General features: G+C 40.3%; 1 protein-coding gene across 1 annotated transcript in view; it reads left to right on the top strand.

Annotated features, from left to right (window-relative positions):
• LOC140232180 (uncharacterized) overlaps positions 1-19930 on the top strand; it is a 48682-nt gene that overhangs the window by 11251 nt on the left and 17501 nt on the right. The gene's annotated exons all lie outside the window — the stretch shown is intronic.

Here is a 19930-nt window from a genome sequence, read left to right as displayed (position 1 = left end):
TTTGACATTGTTTCTACGTTGTGTGTGTGTGTGTGTGTGTGTGTGTGTGTGTGTATGTATTGTGTATATTATTCGCTCAGTACACGTGTGGATGGTACAACTAGATCTACGGTAAATACCCCGTACGCGGTTTGCCCTTCACACTTTTCCAGTCTATCACAAGCGCAGCTGCAGCCCTGTCGCCGCTCATGCATGTTCTAGTACGTACAGATTGTAGGTAGACACGGTTCTACACAGCTACAGGCCTGCATTGTAGTACACTATAGGGGTGACCGCATTCAGCGTCGTCTGGTCAGGCTATCTTACATCAGTAGTTTTGCTCGAATCGTTCAGAAAATTTCCCAGGAAAATCCTTTTTTCCGTCCCAGACCCACAAAAGTATCGTGAAAGGTGAGCTGTATAGCTGGGAAATCTCGGTACAACGATGCCGAACATAAGAAACTTAGGGCCTACAAAATCTCAATGTCGTGTTGTGACCTACCTGTGCGTGGACCATTTGAGAAGTGATGTTTTTATGTGGACCGGCAGGCTGTGGCCCTCGGTTATAAACCGAGAAAACTCCTGAAGCCAGATGCAATCCCGACCATTTGCTCACATGAGTTATAAAACAGAAACACCTCGAGCATCGACTTCGAAGAGAACCGAGGGAAAAAAGCGTAGAGAGGTAAGGAAAGTGGCAAGCTATGTTTCATTTACCGTGGGGCTGCAGCCGGGGTTGGACTGCAGTACAGTGCCACTGAGCTAGCTGCTGCCAGTGCCGACTGGACATGCACGGCAAAGTGGAGCGAAATCATATCCCTACGACCCCCTGTGTTTACCCTTCCTGGCTCACGTCATAGTTTTTTTTCGAGGAAAGGCGATATCTGACTACTTACAGAAATATTGAGATACAAACAATAGTTTCTTTGAAGAACTCGACTCTCTCATGCACAGCCCAGGTTATCTTCGGCAAAATCAGCTAGACGGAGTACTGTGTACATTAGTATGGTAAGAATTCGCGCGCGAGAGTGGTTTCTACGCTAAGAAGTATGCAACACGGACGGAAGCTAGAAAAGGACCGTGCCTATTTGATGTCAAGTTCATTGTATATTTGGTTTAAAAATACATATAAATTTATGTTAACAATATCAATTTTTCATGAATTATATATAACTAAGCTTGAAATATTTTGTTTGAAATAATAAAACCACAAACTTTCACATTATATGATAAAATTGCAACCAATCATTCCAACACTTAAATTGGTTTTTAGAGGCACGGCTGTCAACTGACTGAGTAGGGCATGCATGACATACCATCTTTTTGCCGGCTCTTACATGATCGCTTGCAGGAATTATTTTTCAAAAATCACGTACGGAGACAGTTTTTCATTTCCACGCATATAAACTGGTGAAAAGTTATGTTTTTTACTCTTCTTAATTATCATTACAGTGAAAATCTCAGGACTGCTTCCCTTTAAGCTTAAGATTTTTGTCCATATGGCATGGTCAAATGCTCAAAAGTAAAGACTAGATCGCATCAGAGAGTATCCGAAGGAGTAGAGCAGTGGTACCCAGCCACTAGTGACTTCATGCTATGTGTACATTATACATGATGCATATCTTTTGCAACCTGTATCTCTGCGATCGAGTTATACAAGTCATCATGCAGAGACATACCTTATCTCTACAGCATTTGTGCACAATGTCAAGGTATATTTCTGATGGCATAAAATTTCGAGTTGCAAAGCACCTTGAGAACTAGCATGCTCTGTGTGTAGTGTGTATTAAACCATGATCTAGGAAAATCTTGTCAACTGAAGTGTCCTCAAATCATGAATCATCCTGGAGGCATCAGAAGTAATGCTTTCTTTTTGCTGGACTTGTGGTTTATTGTCTTTGCCTGACCACAGAGCCGAAGGTTAAGCAAACTTGATTCTTTCATGACTCAACTGGTACATACTTAAGTCCAGCTTCAGCCATTTGTATCTCATCCTGCAGCTTCCATCCGTAAGCTATTTAGTAGGAAAAAAAAAAAAAGAAGAAAATTTGAATACGTACAACCATAATTTAGCTTCTCAAATTTGGATATCAATTTCAGTTGATGGAACAATATTTTGGAAAAAATAATATACAATTGCATGTTTTCAAATTTCTACACAAAGTACTTTTTGTACAGCAGTCACATTAAAAATGCATAGCAAGTTGCTAGATGCGATACCACGGAACAAATTCCCTGATACATCCTAGTGCCGAGACATATTGTATGCTTCTCTCATTACCTCTGCCAAGGGAGGAGGTTACATTTTTATTACTGTTGGTTTGTTTGTCCGTGTGCAAAATAATTCAAAAAGTTTTGGATGAATTTCAATGAAACTTGCAGGAGAGGTTGAGAATGATATTAGGAACAGATGATTACATTTTGGTAGTGATCCACTAATTTTTTTTTGTGGATTTTATGAAGAATTTTTGATATTTTGGCAGGTAGGGTCAATGAACTTGGAGTTTAAACCACAGTTTTTGAGGTTTTCATACGCGCACTATTAAAGTGTGTACTCTAGTTTCTGCTAGGGCGAGGCGCACCGCGCAGCTGAGGGTTGATGACGTAACAAAAGGCTTCTAAGTTCTATATTGGGAATTTGGGCGATTTTCAGCATGCATACGTATGGTGGAAATCACAATCTCTATGGAAGAACAAGATCATAGGTGGAAATTAGCTGCTTAGCAGAGGTTTGTGCTCTCAAAGTGCTTCTCTAGTTGCCAATGTTTTACAAATTATGCACTAGTGTAGGTTAAAGTTTCTGTTGCTTTATTTGCAGGGATGAGATAGAATGGAAATTAAAGAAAAATTTCTATGCATGAAAAACAATGTTACATCGGTTTAAATATAAATGTTATTAAAAAAAAAAACCCACAGAAACATGCAAAATCATGTAATCATTTTTGTTTAATAAATTAATGATGGTATTTATTGTCAATACTGTTCTGAGCAATTTAGATGCTGTAAAAGTGGAAATTTTCGCGGTGTTGAAATTTTCACGCATTTCGCGCAACCAGAAACTAGCGCAAAAATAAAAGCAAGTGAATGTTTTTGCTTGTTATATGTGCCTGTGCGCGATGTCTTGATTCCAAGGATTTAAAAACATGCGAAACTCTTCTTACCCGGCCAAGCGCAAAAAATGAGTTGTGTGAAAATATCCACTTTTACAGTACTATACTTATATGTAATTAATTTGCCTCCTTTTCCTGCTATTAAAAAGTGAAATGCACATATGCACGCACACATGGTACTGTAGTATTGCATATGTACACAGAATGGCCCCCCCCCCCACACACACACACAACAGCAACAACATTAACAGCAACAAAATGCTGCATCTTATTATTAGATGGAAGATAGAGACCAAGTTCAGACCTCACTATCATTCTGAATTTGGAGGAAAGAATTGTGACCATTCTTAGCTCTTGATTAATAGGAGTTTCCTATTTTTCTTGGTAATTTTACTCCACACTCCAGTGGGAACTGATTTTTCTTTTCTACCTTGAGCCAAATCATCCCTATTTTTCAGTTAGAAAGGTTGGGGGATCTGCAAGTAGCTAATTCTAGGTAACTATGTAATTGCCAGCAGTGTTTAGTCATCAAGAATTGCCAACACTGTTTCAGAGGATTTGTATTTCTGTGTATTTTGTTCTGTCCAAATTACTCACGGCCAGCAATCCGGAGGTCTCAAGTTAAAATCCCAATGGAAGCCCATTTTCTTTGCTCATTTTTCCACTAATAAATTATAATCTTGTATGCAGTAGTTGGCATGGGGAATTTTGAAGTATGCTGTTACACAATGACCTGTTAAAGTGGTCTGCCAGTGGTTGATGTCATAATATGATTAAGTGAAAAAACATGAAGGAAATATGAATCATTGGTGTGGCATACTGCACTAGGGTTTGCTTCTGTGTCTGTCTGTATGAAAGGGGAATATAGTATCCTACGGATCACAATTTTAAATACTGGCTACACGTTGGAGACTTTAAAATCATACAATTTTACATCGAAAGAATCACAACCATACACTGTACATACTAGTCACCGTGAAATGATGACAAAAACTGCTCGCGAGTCTGTGTAAAGTTTTCAAGTTACGTTTTGTGAGTGTGAGTGTGAGCATTTCAGCAGGTGTTAAATTGTTTTGAACTACAGTGTAGTACTCCAGGAAATAGAAACAGGGGTAATAACAGAGAATAAAAGGCTGTGATACAATAAACTGGAGACAAGGGCATTGTGAAGGCATGTAAAATTGGATGAATTGGTTTGGAATATATAACTGACCATCCCTGTTTGTGCAGTATACCACAATACAAATGAGGAAATGTGATCCCCACCCCCAGATACAAACAGAAACCTGGAGATGGTATTTTGAAGCTTTGTTGAACTGGATGAATTGGTTTGAATATACAGTGTACATACCAACTAACCATCACTGTTTGTGCAGTGTACCACAATGCAAATGATGAAAATTTACCATTTTGATTAAGTTTAAAGGACAAGTTCACCTTCATTAACATAAGGATTGAGAGAATGTAGCAATATTAGTAGAACACATCATTGAAAGTTTGAAGAAAATCGGACAATCCGTTCAAAAGTTACGAATTTTTGAAGTTTTTGTGCAGTCACCGCTGGATGAGAAGACTAGTGCGGTGCATGATGTCACATGCGTACAACAATATAAGGAAAATATAAAGAGAATTTCACAAAATTTCATCTTTTGAAAAAAGTACACATTCCCTCGACTCGTTACTGACATATGGGTAATATTATTCCCATTGCCTTTAGAAAGAGGCAAGTTAAGTGCTCTTTTATTATGTGAAAAAAGTGAAAATATGTTGAATTTTCTTCACATTTTCTTTATACTGTTGTACTCATATGACATCACAAGCCTTAGTAGTCTCCTCATCCAGCGGTTCCAACACAAAAATTCATAACTTTTGCATCAATTGTCCAATTTTCCTCAGATTTTCACTGATGTGTTCTACTAATATTGCTGCATTCTCTCAATCCTTATATTTATGAAGGTGAACTTGTCCTTTAAACTCATTTGCCTTTAATTCTGGTAATTCAGCAGAAAGAATGCTGATCTTTACTTCCAAAATAAGTGGTAGATACTCTATCATATCAAATCCGCATTGAAGTATTGCTTATGATTTCTTTTGTGAATTCAATTTTTAAGCTCTGTTTTAGTGCAGCAGCTAGAGGTAAAAATGTCACATTGATCAAGTTGCAGCATACTTGGCTAAATTACATTTTGTACGTGTAATTTGAATTGTTTATCTTTTTTTTTTCACAAAAAACAAATCACTAAATAATAATGCTGACAATATTGAGATGTTGCCATGGGTATTCATACATGTACCCAATTGGTAGAGAATCTAAACTGCATGCATGGTTAATATGTTGGTATGACTGTCATGAACAGTGCTTTGATTCAAAGGCATTCTGTTTTCTTTAAAGATGATCAAAACAGCTTCCTTTAAATCATTGCAGCTCTAATTTCCTTTTATGGGGGGGGGGGGGTCTCAAATAGAAATGGACTTCATTGTATGATACACTGTAAATGTCAACTTTTGAGTACACAGATCTTTCACAATATTGAATTGATTACTTTTTTTTTTTATTTATGTTTTATTGAAAAATTATACAGAATCACACTATTTACAACAATTAACTTGATTAGAATAACACAATCACTGAACAATGTAGAGGAATTGTAAAAAAGAAAAAAAAAAAGGCAGAACATTACGTTACCAGATAACTAATATACAGTTTGAGGTAAGTTTTTAAAAAAGATGTTTCATATATATATATGAAGACAACAGGAAGATGTCTCCAGTTTCAACAAGAAAAATAAATGAACAAGTGAAGACATTTTAATTTCTCATAACTGGATTTGCAGGTGATTTCAATCAAAGTTTGATACCCTGTTAAATGGTGACATCAAGTAGAATATGATTTCAAGTAGGTTTTATAGCTCAGTGGATGAAACCAACCTGGAGTCTCAACTTGGGGTCCCAGGTTCAACCCCCCGTTGCAAACAGTTTCTGTAAAGCATATTGCTCTCATTACGTAATCCCTCATGATATGGGACTTTTCTGTTCCAAGGTGGTTTACTTTTAAGAAAACACATAGTATTATAGGCATTTATTCACTCTCTGTGAAAGCAGCTGCAATGTACAATGTACAATACCTAGACTCAAACTCAGATTTGCCAGTCATTGTCCTGCTGTACATACATATATCTGATTTGAAAGTCTGAATGGCTTGTGAAAGATGTTGTCTAGGCAGAAAACTAGGATAGAGATGACTCAATGACAATTTTAGAATGTGTCTGCCTAGATGAAATACCAGAGTACCCTCAGAATAGGCTGGGAACAGTTTCTCCACATCAAGATTTCCTTTGAACTATTGATTGGCTCATGTTCTGCAAGGGCAAAGATCAAGAATTTTATTTGATAATGATTTTTAGTCAATTTAGTTGTTTGTGTGCTCCTGTCTTCATTTGTTAAAAGTATTTAGCAGTACAAGCCAAATCATCATCATTAGGAAAATATTGGTTTTGTTGTCTGTGTTTGCAAGTGAAGTGCAATTGAATGTCAGTTTTATATCGCTCCACATTTTGTGTTTACAATATACTGTGTTATACATGTGGAAATCTCAAACTGTGGTAATTTGTATGTATTTGTCATCCTTGGTTGATTTTTTTTCCCCTCTCAACTTTAAACTTGACCATGAGTAATTCAAAATGCATTTTGTGTGTGGGAAGTATACAAGAGCTCATTCAAAATACATACCAAATCATAAGTGCATGATGCATGTTTGCATTGCTTTGTGGACATTGCCTAACCCAACAGAGTTTTACTTTATATATTTTTTTTTTTCTTCAGCTTTAATAGCAGAGTGGGCAGGTTGTGGCATTGTGTACTGAATATTTCTGTACCCGGCCAGTATTTGATAGGTTTTGTGTGTATCGTTGAAAACTATGTCATCCATACATATTTTTTGTTTCAGTATACAGTTGCTACTATATTTATCGTTGGGAGGATTTCAAATCTTTGTAAAAAATGTTTTGTATTGAATTGAAATTACATTTACAAAAATTTACTTCAAGCGTATAATAGAAGTCAGTTTATTAAGTACCGGTAAATTGCATAATATTCATGGTGCTTGTACCAGAGGCCTTTATACTATCATAAAGTGCAAAGTAGTACTGTATACGCTATAATTTTCGCGTTGTAACTGGATGGTTTTCAGCAATGCCGCATTCTCAGCACACTGGCGTACCTTTCACGCTCAACAACCACACGATGACACTTTGAAGAACTTCGAAGCAGACAGTGATGTACAATATGTACAAAGATGGTCGTTTATTGTCTTGTAGATGAAGTTCACAAGTCTTCCGGTGCGGTATAAGAGAGTGGGTATCTCCCACTCAATGAGTGACCGATGAATACATGAATGCTCGAATCAACTGACTTCAAAGAACAAAATCATTCTATTTATAATGATTCTGAGGGTGCAGCACATGGTGCTATGGAAAATTTTGTCTAGCACCACCTAGCAACACCTAGCAACAACATAATGAATATAATAGCATTTACATGCTCCACCCCTTAATAATTTATGCAAACCATCCTCCAATCAGTTGTCGGTTACATGGCTTTAGGCCATGATCATGCCTGTTCAAAAGTGACCATCAGGCTGACCATTAGACTACACTCTACTTTGTCTTAGCGACTGTCCACTACCACCTGGCTGGTCATGATGGAAAATCCCATGTATATATGTGTGGTGCTTCTCCCTCCTCTCTGGGGCTAGCACCCTTCCCAAAATTTTCCATAAGTTTCCCCAGACTCAACATTTCTTATATATTTGATTGTAACAGTTTGTACTGGGGAAACAGCCGAAACTTTCCACAAATTTCCAAAGACTCAACATCTTCTTTGTATTTCTTTATATTATGGTTTGCGAACTCAACAATTTCTTTGTATCCCTTAATATTATGGTTTGCAAAGGAGAAGACAGTTTTCTGCTGAATGATCACCTTTTATCCCATAGAGCCAATATGGCGGCTGCAGTATTGATGCACTAACTATATGCTGTAAAATGAAATGTCATCCTTTCAAATGACTGATATTCAATATCATCAATTTGTGGTGCATGTATGACACAGGATTGATCCACTCGCTCTGTCACAAACTTCCCCCTCCTTAAGATAATGTAAATGGGGTGGAATGATAAAGATCAACATTCTTTTTCATATACCCATTTCCATTAACCAATGATTATGCATCAAAGTCACATTAAATTCATCATGTACACCAAGAGATAATTCTGCTCCCTGTTGAAAGAATTAAACATAAAGTAATTATTTACACACATTCATTATTTGTCATCTGACCAACTGAACTGTCAGAAATTCAAACCATGTTTTGCACTTGCTCAATATATGTGTTATTGGCACATCATATTATCATACTTGAAAATGCTCAGAATACACATGGTAATTATAAATATTCATCTCTTCCTGCAAAATGAGAGCCAGCTGTGAGCGAGTATAAGCATTTGAATCGCCACTTTCCTTCCACATTCAGTGCATAATTCTTTGGATAGTGATTAAACAAAATTCACATCATTCATAGTGCATTATTCAATGTGTAGAATGATGACAAATTAATCCTGGCCACAGGAACAATGTTCACTAAACTTCTTAGTGTTCATCTTGCAGCCGTTCAAATATTTAGTGTGGCATCCATGCTTACGGAATCCTTCTTCTTGGCCAGAATGGTATTTAGTGTCCAAGTGATGATGAAATTCAAATTCACATCGTTAGGTACTTTAAAGGGGTTTTCGGGTAGAGAGTTCTCTTATAGTCAACAGCAAGGCAGAGGGTTAACTTGTGATGTTAACATATTATACAGGACTATATGTTCTCTACCAACATCATTATCATGACTGAGATACAAGGCATTAACATACATTTTCTCATAATTCTATTACCAGAGAGCAAAGTCCGCACAACTAGGAGTAGCTATAATTGCCTAATAGTCACAGCTTACATGCGTGACAGACCGTCCGCATTTCCATTTTTAGCCCCGCTTCTGTGTTCTACACGCATGGGGTAAGCCTGCAGCTGCAGACACCATCTCATTAACCTAGCATTATGGTTCTGCATCTGATGGAGCCATCGGAGTGGATTGTGATCTGTCTGTACAAGGAACTTCCTCCCAAACAGGTACGGCTGAAACTTTTGGATAGCCCACACGATTGCCAGGCATTCCTTCTCAATCGTGGCGTACCTTTGTTCCCTTGGTAGCAACTTTTTGCTGATGTAGGCTATGGGGTGCTCTTCCACTTTCTCATCTTTCTGACTGAGCACTGCCCCAATACCTCTGTCAGATGCATCAACCTGTACAATGAACTCTTTCTCAAAGTCAGGGTTTCTAAGCACAGGGGATTTCACTAGTGCATGTTTGAGTACCTCCAGTGCTTCACTGCACTTGCTGTTCCACCTAACTAACCTTGGTTCGTTCTTGCGAGTGAGATCTGAGAGTGGGGCTGCCACTTTGCTGTAGTTAGGGATGAATTTACGGTAGTATCCAGTCAGTCCTAGAAATGCGCGCACGTCAGTTTTTGTGACTGGTTGAGGGAAATTCACAACTGCGTCAATCTTCGCAGGCTCTGGCTTGACACATCCCTCACCCAAAACAAAGCCAAGGTATAATACCTCTTTTCGTGCAAACTTGCATTTGCTCGGTTTTGCTGTCAAGCCAGCCGCTCGCAGTCTACCAAGCACCTCCCGCACATGAGCAAGATGTTCATCCCATGACTCGCTGTAGATGATGATATCATCTATGTATGCTGTCGCAAATTCATTCACGCCGAGCAGCACCTGGTCCACCAACCTCTGAAAAGTTGCTGGCGCGCCTTGCATGCCAAATGGCATGACATTAAACTCGAAAAGGCCAAAAGGGGTTATGAAAGCAGATTTCTTCCTTGCTTCTTTTGTGAGAGGGACTTGCCAATATCCCTTGGTTAGATCTATGGTTGTCATGAATTTGGCTTTTCCCAACTCATCAATGATAGCCTCAATGTTGGGCATAGGGTAGGCGTCAAACTCTGTCACCTGATTAAGCTTTCGGTAATCGACGCAAAGTCTTAGTGACCTATCCTTCTTTTTTACGATTACTAAGGGACTCGCATATGGGGAATCTGAATGGGAAATTACCCCTGCCTCAAGCATTTCATCTAGCTCCCTTTTTACTGTCTCTCTCACAGCATGAGGTAGTCGATAGGCCTTTTGCCTAATGGGGTGGTCATTGGATGTCACTAAGTCGTGTTCAATCCTGTCAGTCCGTCCGGGATTGTCACTTAGGATGTCCGTAAAGTCATGAATGACGTCACCTAATTGTTGGGTTTGTTGTGTTGTCAGGTAGTCAGGGAGTTCCACTTCACTAGAGGTCCCTCTTTGTGTCAGTGGCTCTATAAACTGGTCTAGGTACTCGTCATCATTTCCATCATCCACATCCGTGTACATCACACATTCCTCTCGCTCTCTCCAAACTCGCAGCATGTTTGTGTGAAATACTCTATGCTTCTTCCTCTTGTCCCCCATCTCAACTACGTAATTCACATCACTCAATTTCTGTATCACAGGATAGGGTCCTTGCCATTTGGCTAGCAGCTTGTTGCTGCTTGATGGGAGGAGGACTAACACCTTGTCGCCTACTTGTAGGTCTTTTGTCCTGGCTTTCCTGTCGTACCAGGCTTTCTGCCTCTTCTGGGCTTGGGCAAGGTTCTTTTGGGCAGCTGTTGTGATGTTGGCTAATCTTTCCCTACAATTTAGCACATATGATACTAACCCTTCCTCTGGCACTGTCTCTCCCAACCATGCCTCTCTGATCACATCTAGGGGCCCTCTTACTCTGTGTCCATACAGGAGCTCAAAAGGGGAAAACCCTGTAGATTCTTGGGGAACCTCCCGATAGGCAAACAATACATATGGGATGAGGTCATCCCAGGTCACATTTCCCTCCAGTGTGTAGGGTTTGAGCATGTCTTTCAGGGTAGCATTAAATCTTTCAACTAGGCCATTAGCCTGGGGATGGTAGGGGCTGGTCCTTATCTGTTTAATGCCTAGACTACTGCACAGCTGCTTCATGAGTAGGGACATAAAATTTGACCCCTGGTCTGACAAGAGTTCATGGGGGATCCCTACTCTACTAAAGATCCTTATCAGCTCGTCTGCCACTCTCTCCGCCTCAATGGAGGGGAGGGGTACTGCCTCTGGATACCGGGTTGCGTAATCACACACAACAAGAATGTACCTGTTTCCCTTCTTACTACGAGGCAGTGGCCCTACTATGTCAAGTGCTATCTTTCTGAAGGGGCTGCCAATGACTGGCACCGAGACTAGTTTTGCCCTACTAATCCCTCTTGTCTGGCTTGCACACTTTTGGCACGGACCACAAGTCTTGCAAAATTCTGCCACATCTCTGAAAATACCAGGCCAATAAAAATTCTGCATCAATCTTTGCTGTGTTTTGCCTACCCCGAGGTGACCAGCTGTTAGGTTGTCATGGGCAACCTCCAGTAGTCTTGTTCTATACCCCTTTGGTACTACTATTTGCGTGTACACCTCCCTACTTTCTGATTTAGAGTTTCCTGACCACTCTCGCATGAGTACCCCATTCTCGACATAGAAATGACATCTTCCCTCATTTCCCTCTTTCTTTTCCACCTTCTCCCATACTGATTTCAATGAGGGGTCATCTTGTTGGGCTTGAATCAATTCCTTTCTACCAATGTCTAAGTAAGTGGGGAGTATTTTCTCTCCTTGTGGCTCTTCTCCGTTTGCTGCCTTGTCACTAGTGGTATCAGACTCACCTGTCCCCACAGTTGTATCATCATCGTGCACATCATTCTCATCATTCACCTCATGTGCACCATCCTCTCTCTCATCATCATCATTGCCGCTATCTGCAGCCTCCCCTTGCTCATTCTCCCCGAACAAGTCCCTCACCTGAACTTTGGATCTGATCACTTCTGCTCTAGTTTGCTCTTCTTTTAACTCCTTTTCACGGGCCTGATTTCTTGTTACCACTAAGCTTGCCTCTTTTCTACTCACATAGTCGGGGATGTCTAAGTCAGGGTCATTCTCATCTAGCACCTCATTTCCAAGCAAAACATCAACTTCAATCTCATCTACCAGTCCAACACGGATCCATTTCTTGATCCCGTATGGCTCACTAATGAGATGCACACGTGCAATCGGTACCTCTTTCTTACTAAAGAGACCTCTCATTTTCACTGTCTCACCTGGGATAATGAATGTAGGATCTACAACATCACTTCTCGCTAGAGAATGAGTGCATCCCGAATCACGCAGCAAACGTACATGTCTGTCCCCCAGTCTGGCGTCACTAATGTATGGTCTTAGTTTGGGGTGGGGCTCAGGTCTACAGAAATAGGTGGGACCGTGTTCCTTGGATTTGTCATTCCCCTTCTTCTCTGCCTGGACCTCAGATTTGTGGGCATTTGGACAATTTACTGCGATATGACCAAACTTATCACAGGTGTAACACCTCACCTTTGCTCTGTAGTTACCCCTATCCTCATTTTGCTTCTTATTCTGTTGAGGGTTTGGCTTACTTTCTCCTTTTCCCCCTCCTGATCCCGAATTCCAACCTGGTTTAGGGGAGTGATTAGGGCCTGCTTTACCCCAGTGTCCCTGTGGTTTACCTGCCCCTTTTCTGCTGATGACATACTGGTCGGCAAGCCTTGCCATGTCACCCAGTGTATCTGGCTCATGGTCTCGGAGCCACACCCTTAGGTCAAAAGATACTTGTTTTAGCATTTGCTCTTTTAGGATCTCCTCCTTTAGTCTGTCTAGATCGTTTAAAGCCCCCGCCCCCTGGAGCCACCGCCCGAGAAGGTCCGTCAGCTTTACAGAAAACTCAGTATAGGTCTCGTCCCTATCCACCTTCAGTTCCCTGAACTTGACCCTATATGCCTCGGGTGTGAGGTCATACCTACGCAAGATGGCTAATTTGACTTCATCATACACTCTACTACTTTCAAGTGACAGTCTTGAGTATGCCTCCCTAGCTCTACCTGCCAGTAAGGGGGCGAGCTGTAGTGCCCATACCTCCCTTGGCCACTCATTTAATTGCGCCATCTTCTCAAAAGCACGGAGAAACACATCAACATCTTCTCCTTCTTTGTACATCGGCATCCTTCTGATACCCCCATCTAAACCAAAAGACCCTGCATTGGTCCCCTTGCGCTCAATTTCCAATTTGGCATTTTCTAATTCAGCAAGGCGCACCTGCATCCGCATCTTTTCAAGTTCAAATTGCATGCGTGCTTCTTCCATTGTATCAGACTCAGTGCGCGCAGCAGTGTTTTGGGTCGTAGTCTTATCTGTGCTCATGACTGGTGCACTTGGCAGAGGCGAAGCCTGCTCTTCCTTTGCCTCTTCTATGTTTTTGATCAACTGGTTCCTATTCAACCCTTCATGTGACAGCCCCAACTCTTCACATTTTTGTCTCAACTCCTGCATCCTTAACTGACTTAGGTTACCCTCTTCCTCCATGTTTCTAACTAATCAACATGCAACCTTTTCACTACACATACAATATAAAGGTAATACAATGTATCGCAGTAGTGTGTCCACTCTCTCTGCCTTGCCTTGAAGTTGACTAATTAAGAGAAACTCACTTACCCCTCTGATAAGACTTTCGCTCCCCCTTATCAGTCAACTGGCCTTGGCTCCTTGTGGTCACCGTTGCTGCCGTTGCTGCCGTCACTCTGGGTCAGCCAGCTGTCCCCTGCTGTAGTCTTGTTCCAGACTCTGTCCTGACGACTGCTCACTCCAGTGCACGATGTCGTCTCAGTCAGCCCCTCGATCTCCCGTCTGTCTGCAAAGCCACAGGCTGGACCTCATTGCCCAACGTCGGTGTTGACGACACCCCAACTGCGTTGCAGACGACTGATACAAGTTTTGGGCTCAGCTTTTCCAGTCTTTCTCGATGTTGGAACTCGCACACAAAGCTTTCGAGTCCCAAGACAGTATTTCAAAGCAACTTTGTCACCAACAGCACGGTTGCTACTCAGCTTCTCCCGGGTCAGGCAATATTTCTGGTTCACACAGCGCAGAAATAGAGTCTCAGCTGATGGTATTAATTGTTGCTCAGGTACTGGGAGTTCATCCCACCGCTGCCACCAAATGTAACTGGATGGTTTTCAGCAATGCCGCATTGTCAGCACACTGGCGTACCTTTCACGCTCAACAACCACACGATGACACTTTGAAGAACTTCGAAGCAGACAGTGATGTACAATATGTACAAAGATGGTCGTTTATTGTCTTGTAGATGAAGTTCACAAGTCTTCCGGTGCGGTATAAGAGAGTGGGTATCTCCCACTCAATGAGTGACCGATGAATACATGAATGCTCGAATCAACTGACTTCAAAGAACAAAATCATTCTATTTATAATGATTCTGAGGGTGCAGCACATGGTGCTATGGAAAATTTTGTCTAGCACCACCTAGCAACACCTAGCAACAACATAATGAATATAATAGCATTTACATGCTCCACCCCTTAATAATTTATGCAAACCATCCTCCAATCAGTTGTCGGTTACATGGCTTTAGGCCATGATCATGCCTGTTCAAAAGTGACCATCAGGCTGACCATTAGACTACACTCTACTTTGTCTTAGCGACTGTCCACTACCACCTGGCTGGTCATGATGGAAAATCCCATGTATATATGTGTGGTGCTTCTCCCTCCTCTCTGGGGCTAGCACCCTTCCCAAAATTTTCCATAAGTTTCCCCAGACTCAACATTTCTTATATATTTGATTGTAACAGTTTGTACTGGGGAAACAGCCGAAACTTTCCACAAATTTCCAAAGACTCAACATCTTCTTTGTATTTCTTTATATTATGGTTTGCGAACTCAACAATTTCTTTGTATCCCTTAATATTATGGTTTGCAAAGGAGAAGACAGTTTTCTGCTGAATGATCACCTTTTATCCCATAGAGCCAATATGGCGGCTGCAGTATTGATGCACTAACTATATGCTGTAAAATGAAATGTCATCCTTTCAAATGACTGATATTCAATATCATCAATTTGTGGTGCATGTATGACACAGGATTGATCCACTCGCTCTGTCACAGCGTACATAAATTTTCGCGTATTGCCGCTGTCACACATTTTCGCGAGTGGTTAAATTCGCGATTGGGGGACCAGAGAAAATATGAAATGGCAAAGAAAGTGTGAATTTTCAACTTACTAGCAAATAAGAATGATACTAGTTATACACTGCATGAAAAAAACTTACCAAACTCTGCAAACTAGTAAGTTTAGTCGTTAGAATTCAACATTTTTGAAGTGGTTAAGTATATCGTGCTAGATTTCTGACGAGTGGTACGAGGGGTACGAGTAAATTCAGCGGCAACCAGCTGGAGCATACGAAGCCCCGGCCCCTAAAGTTGACATACAGTACTTGTAAAGACTTAGCGGCATGCAAAGGCAAGAGCTATAGCGCACATGTAATCAAGGGTGACACGCCGCGCGCTTGTGACGTTGTGGCCAATGAAAAAAACAAAAACAAAAGAAAGTGGAATTTCTCGCAGAAATAGTATTGGGCCGTCTACTGTGCTGTGCGAATGCTACTTACAACGACTGGGCTGTGTATACTAGTACAGTTCGACCTCGATTATCCGACCTCCTTTTATCCGGAAATCTCTATTATCCGGACGCGTTCACGAAGGACTGTTGTTTTTTTTTCATCCAAAAATTGAGAAAAAACAGTGACTTTAATATCTTTTCATAGATCTATTTCACTAATTTCATAAGATTGGCATGATAGGTTTCTCAATATCTGAGGTAAAACATGTATGATTTTCACTGAGTCATAAAGCATATACTTTATTTTTGTGAAGAAGGGACTACAATTTTGCGCAGGCTAGCATAGATTACACCACCGTTGCGGGGTACGCTACCTGCCTAGCTGCCAGTGCACTGGGACGGCAGCTTGGACGGCAGCTATATACATTAACATTGTGTCTCCCATATCCAGCCAGTTCGCTTATCCGGATGAGCGCCGGTCCCGACATGGCCGGATAATCGAGGTCAAACTGTAGTTCGATGTGGACGTGCTATATGTACGTAAACAAGCTTAGCCAGTTTATACGGTCTGTTCGGTAAGCAGTGACATGGTATACTAGTACTGAAATGTTCGTATCATCAAGGCAAGGGATTCATTTTGGAAGGTAATATTTTCGCGTGTTGTTAATTTCGCGAATAGCTCCCGACTCGCGAAATTCGCGAAAATAAAACCCACGCGAAATATATAGCATATACAGTATGTGTTGTTTGTATGTTCACAGAACCAGTAGGGAAATTAATAGTTCATACTTTGGCATTGTAAACACTGGGGGGGGGGGGGGGGGCGGGGATCAGTGATGCCTGATTTTTTAATTTTTTTTTTTATCATTATCATTTTATTTTTCGTCAGATGAAGGATGTTGTGTTGAATATTGCATTGGTTCATTTCCATACCTTTCTATTTTTATTTTTATTTTATTTTTTATTTTTTGGTGGCAGTGAATAATATCCATTAGATTTTTGGCCGCACCTCTCATGATTCAATCATTGAAGAGAGAATAAAAGCTACATGCAGGCTACAGTTGAAAGAGATGGCACATTTACCAAAGGGAGGTCTTAATCAGTCTAATGCTCTCCAGTACAGCAGAAGTAAATTGACTTGTGGAAATCTGATCAAAATTGGACAAGCATACAAAGTGTTCACATTTGTTTTTGAGACAATGACATCTCTTCCTGTTGTTTCATATGAAGTGATATATCAGATGAAGTTCATGTCCTCACAAGCTGCAGTAAAAATGGTACCCTTTTGAAAACAAATAAGAAATAGATACAAGCGGTGTATCATAGCCTCTTATAGGCACAAAACAATTATAGGAAACTTTAGATATTTTTGCAACACGGATGTTTTGATGACGATTGTGTTGGCTGCTCTCCTCTCCTCTTGTGTTGTGTTGCAAAGAAGCTTTAGATTACGCAAAGATGCAACCCATTAAAAGTAAAATGGTGCCCCCATATGATCAGTGCATCAGTACATGCAGGGCTCTCTTTGCGTTGTGAACTGAGTGGATGCAAAAAAGACCCAGCATGTGTTGTGAAAACTTTGAAGACTGAATGATGAACTTTGATAAACGATTTTGTGCGTGCGCAGAACATTTTTTTTTTCTTTGAACGTCTGTCTCGCGAAAATCTAAAGCTCTCAAATTATATGGATGTCAGAGTGTAGTCTTCTGCCAAAGGGGACAATTTCAAGATCCACACAAGAAGCCATAACATGCTATTCAAACTGTGTTTCACAAGTTTGTTTTACTCTTCCCACACATTGATGTCTTTCTGACCCTCCAGATATTCGGATACCAAGCAAAATCGAAACCACATCTATATCTATCTGACATTACAGTCTGTATGTTTTTTATGACAGTCATTCATTTGCCTGTGTGACCTCACAGAAAAGCGTTAAAAGGCAGGTTAATGTACAGAGTGTGTGTATAATCTGTGAATTACACTAATTTTATGACTGGTAGGGCAACGCTATTGTCTGTGTCGTGTTTGAAGGTTGGGCAATATTATACGTGTGATACACCATCTGACTTGACCTTTGCCTCTCATACCACTATTTGTTGAATTCCTAAAGCGAGTGTGTGCCAATCACAGCAATAGTCATACATGTTGCCATGGAAACAGGTCAGAGTGACTATGTCAAAACTAATGTTCAGATAATATGGGATCATATTGTGTGCGTTAATAACCTGTTAGCTCATGATGGTTAATTTCTAAAAGGTATCATAGGTGAACTACGGTGCATAACTTTGATCCAATAAAAAAGATGTAGGGCTATTAAGATTACTGGTATGCAGTTAATGCTGACTAAAAAGCGTTTAAAAATGTTATTTTCTTAGAATACTACCACAAAGATATGTTTGTTCAGACATGATTCTATTACAAATGGGCATATTTTACTCATGGAATTGAGATAACAATGTAAACGCAAAATATTCCTGATAGATCTGCAGTACTGTATTAAAACCAGAAATCTTCACCCATTGGAGCCAATGACCCCTTTCTCAGTATGAAATTTTTGTGAATTGCCACTGGCATTCAATGCATATAGTGTAGACAAGAACTTTTGTATGCATCTAAATTTCACGAATCTTGTCTCCTGGTGAATTTCTCGAAAAATTCATGCACATGAAAATGCCTGATTTTATAGTAGGTAATAGCAATGAAACATACATTGTAACATAGTCATAGCTGTCATACCCATGGGTATACTATGTCTATCTACAATGAATAACAGGTATTGCAGTGAAGTTAGGTGACAAAAAAAAAAAAAAAAATGTAATCTCCCAGCACATCTATAGACAGGGTTTATTGTAGGTCTGATCAGACGGGGAATTTTAATGAGTCACAGTTTCTTTGTCAGGCGGGCAATTAAACGCTCTGAACATAATGTTTTCAGTGAAGTACATTTCTGTCAAATAATCTGTGTAGTGTCAATTCAAGCCTGAATCAAGGGATTTGGAATCTATCAGAGGAAAATACACAGCTTCTAAATGACATGTCCCTCATCTGGAATGGCATATGATGCAGTGTACAATGTATACAATCATGTACATGTTTAAATGTGAGAATTCCACAAAAGTGGTTTGATGAATCAAAATGAAACAGTGACTTTTTTTTCCCCAGCCATGTTGTCACATGGATTTTCAAAAGACTCACATATGGTAGATGTGTGGAAGTATTGTATTTTGCAAGTTGAGCTAGTCTTTCCCTAAAACTTGTCCAGGAATTCCTGTATTACCAGTGGAAGTGTATGTTTGTAAACCATGCAGAACAAATCCTACACAGATTTTTTTTTTTTTTTTTTTTTTTTTTTTAAATAATAATGACAGCTGTGCTTCCAGTTTCCAACACTAAAAAGGGAGTGTTAAAGGGACTGTACAGTTCTGGTTTAGATGGGGATTCATGTTTTGAACATACCTAAGTGAGATACTGAGAAACCTCTTATGAAATATGAAAGAGCATGTAATTCTAACAAGGATTCAATGTTTATTTGATGAAAATTGGTTTTCAAATGGCTGAGATATCCAAAAAAGTGATAATAATAAAAGACTACAGGCCATGTCTTTTATTAGGATCTCTTTGTTTCACTTTGTTTTTGGATATCTCAGCCATTTCAAAGCCGATTTTCATCAAATGGACTTTTGATACCCCTTAGCTTTGCGTGCTCTTTTGACATCTCATAGAGTGGTTTCTGAATATATCGCAAAGCGTTAAGGCCAAGTAAAAAAAGAAACCAGTTTCTCGTCCTCGCGCGCATCGATTTTGGCCGCCGCATCGATTTTTTTACTATTTACTATTTTAAAAATGGCGCTGAAAATACCATAATTCTCGTCCCAGCCCGCTCCCCGCCCGCATCGATTTTCAGTTGCCGCATCGACTTTTTTGATATTTACTATTTTTTCGGCCGCCGGAAAAAAAAAAGATCGACAATTCACCTAACAATCGTGACGTCTCATTTCTAATTTTTACGCCTTGCGTCCTCTACTTAGCTGTAGACTGTAGTACAGCTGTAGCTTCTGTGTGTAGTGCGTATGTAATAACGCATGCATAACACTGCGAGCTCGGCCGATCGGCAAGAAGGAATGACCCACAAAGCAGTCGAACTGCACTGTAGTTGGATGGGCGGCGCGGCGGCGCGGGCCGGCCTAGTTGCTGGGCTGTGATGTACAGCGCACTCGGTACGTCGTGAACGCGATAGCGGCAACATTTTTGCGAACAATC

The sequence above is a fragment of the Diadema setosum genome, chromosome 8, assembly GCF_964275005.1.
Source record: "Diadema setosum chromosome 8, eeDiaSeto1, whole genome shotgun sequence".
NCBI lineage: Eukaryota > Metazoa > Echinodermata > Echinoidea > Diadematoida > Diadematidae > Diadema > Diadema setosum.
Note: the sequence above shows the minus strand (reverse complement) of the source record. Positions and strands in the feature narration are given on the sequence as shown.